General features: G+C 40.5%; 1 pseudogene across 1 annotated transcript; it reads left to right on the forward strand.

The window, feature by feature from the left end:
• The first annotated feature begins 736 nt into the window (after window positions 1-736).
• Window positions 737-1,576, forward strand: LOC308494979 (annexin A2-like; annotated as a pseudogene). The gene has a single exon. The product of its transcript is annotated as an annexin A2-like (transcript).
• Window positions 1,577-2,595: the final 1,019 nt, after the last annotated feature.

Consider the following 2,595-nt stretch of genomic DNA (forward strand, 5'->3'; position numbering starts at 1 on the left):
GAATTCAATGTTTAATAATCTATAAACAACTTGGATTATACATGGTATTTATAAAACTAGGGTATCCTCTCCCTACTACCCAGCATTCTTCATCGTTTTCCCATCTGATCTTTTATTTTTATTAATTTAATAGACTTTATTTTTCAGAGCAGTGTTTCCACGCAAAATTGAGTTGAAGGTACAGAGATTTCCCCTGCCCTCACATAATCATAGCCTCTCCCACTATCAAAAGCCATAGAGAAGTGGTAAAATGTTACAATAACTGAACCTACCCTGACACAACATTATCAGTCAAAGTCCATAGTTTCATTGGGGCTCATTCTTGGTGTTATACATTCTATGGGTTTGGACAAATGTATAATGGCATGTATCCATCATTATAGTATGGTACTAAGTATTTTCACTGCCTGTCCTCTGTGTTCCATCTATTCATCCTGATCTTTTATTTTTTTCAACAGAAACTGACTTATCTTTTTCTCTTTATAAAGCAATACATGCTCAGTATAAAACATAATTAATGGAGAAAAAACAGCCTCACCCACCATCCAGAGATGAGTATAGTAAATATCTCATTTATTTTTCCAGACCTGGATCCTACTGCACATACTATTTTGCAGTTTGGAGTTTTTTTTTTTGTTTTTTTTTTTGTTTGTTTGTTTGTTTTAGTAACAACACATTCTGGCTCCACATCTGGAGATGTCCACAGCTCTCAGCTCCAGGAGCAGCTTCTATCAAAATGTCCATTGTTCATGAAATTCTGTGCAAGCTCAGCTTAGAGAGTGACCACTCTACACCCCTAAGTGCATGCAGATCAAAGTGTACACCAACTTTTATGCTGAGTGGGATATTTTGAACACTGAAATGGCCATCAAGACTAAAGGTGAGGATGAGGTCACCATCATCAACATATGACCAGCCGCAGCAATGAACAGAGACAGGATATCACCTCCACCTACCAGAGAAGGACCAAAAAGGAACTTGCATCAGCACTGAAGTCAGCCTTGTCCGGCCACTTGGAGATGGTGATTTGGGGCCTTTTGAAAACACCTGTTCAGTATGAGGCTTCTGAGCTGAAAGCCTCCTCCATGAAGGGGCTGGGGACTGATGAGGACTCCCTCAGGGAGATCATCTGCTCAAGGAACAACCAGGAGCTGCAGGAAATTAACAGTCTACAGGAAATATACAAGACTAATCTGGACTGTTTTTGACCCATCTGGTGACTTTCGCAAGCTGACGGTTGTCCTTGCCAAAGGGCAGAAGAATGGAAGGTGGCTCTGTCATTGATTACGAACTGACAGACCCAAGAATGCTTGGGATCTCTATGACGATGGTGCGAAGAGGAAAGGAACTGATGTTTCCAAGTGGATCAGCATCATGAATGAGCAGAGGGTGTGTGGCCTCCAGAAAGTATTTGAAAGGTGCAAGAGCTCCAGCCCTTATGATCAAGAAGGAGGTCAAAGGAGACCTGGTCCAGTGTATTCAGAACAAGCCCCTGTATTTTGCTGACTCCATCGAGGAAGGCAGCAAGGGCAATTACCAGAGAGCGCTGTCGAGCCCGTGTGTGGCGGCTGCCTGAAACCTCAGATGGCATGAGCATCCACAAGTAGTGTTCTGACGCTTCCAGCTTGATGGCCATTGAAAATCAGCTTGAGACTAACAGCCCCCATGTGCCCACCCCCGTGAGGATGATATTAAATTAACATTGTCCACCCCCCTACCCCCACCAAACTTATTTATGTAAGCATTGCCTGGCTTTCCTGGCTAGTCTCCCTTTAGGCAAAGAAATGACCAATACAAGGCATTGGAAGTGCAATCTATGATGTGAAACATATTGCCTTTTGTGTACTGTATTGTAAACAGATGAAAAAACTGAACTTTTACTTTACAAACAAAACAAAAATAACTTAACACATTCTAAGTATCTTTCCATGTCAAAATTCACCAGCAACACCATTTTAAAGGCTGAACATCATACTACATGGATGTACCGTAATAAAAAGCACTCATTATGTGCCAGCCATATCTTACTCAGTTCTCACAACAACCCCACAATGCAGACATTCTAATTGTCTCCATTTTAAAGATTAGAAAACTGAGGTCCAGGGAAATTAAGCAACTCGCCCAAGGTCATACAGCTAGTAAATGCTAGAAGTCGGATTCAAACACAGATAATGAAGGCTCAGTCATTTAACCTATTCCCTGTTGTCGGGCATTCATACTGTTGCCATATTTTTGCTTGCTTTTATACATAGTGTTGTGATAACAACCTTTAAGCTAATCGTTTCTCACATCCTTAATGAGTTCTTTAGGGTAAATTCAGAGTTAGAGTTTCTGGGTCACAAGGCTGTTGATACACATTGCCAGAAAGCTTATACAAATTTACTTTCCAGCAGTGTACGAGAATATCAATTTCCTTGTACCTCTCCAACATTAGATATTATTACTAATTAAAAAAGATTTGTATGCTAATTCTTAATGCATACTATAATTATCTACTTTCCAAAGCAACTAGAAAATATTGTGATTTATCTAGTTTGGGATATGCCCCCTCCCCCATGTTCCCCTTCATTAGCATTGATCAGTGAGAAATTGTGC

The sequence above is a fragment of the Rhinolophus hipposideros genome (genome assembly GCF_964194185.1).
Source record: "Rhinolophus hipposideros genome assembly, chromosome: X".
NCBI lineage: Eukaryota > Metazoa > Chordata > Mammalia > Chiroptera > Rhinolophidae > Rhinolophus > Rhinolophus hipposideros.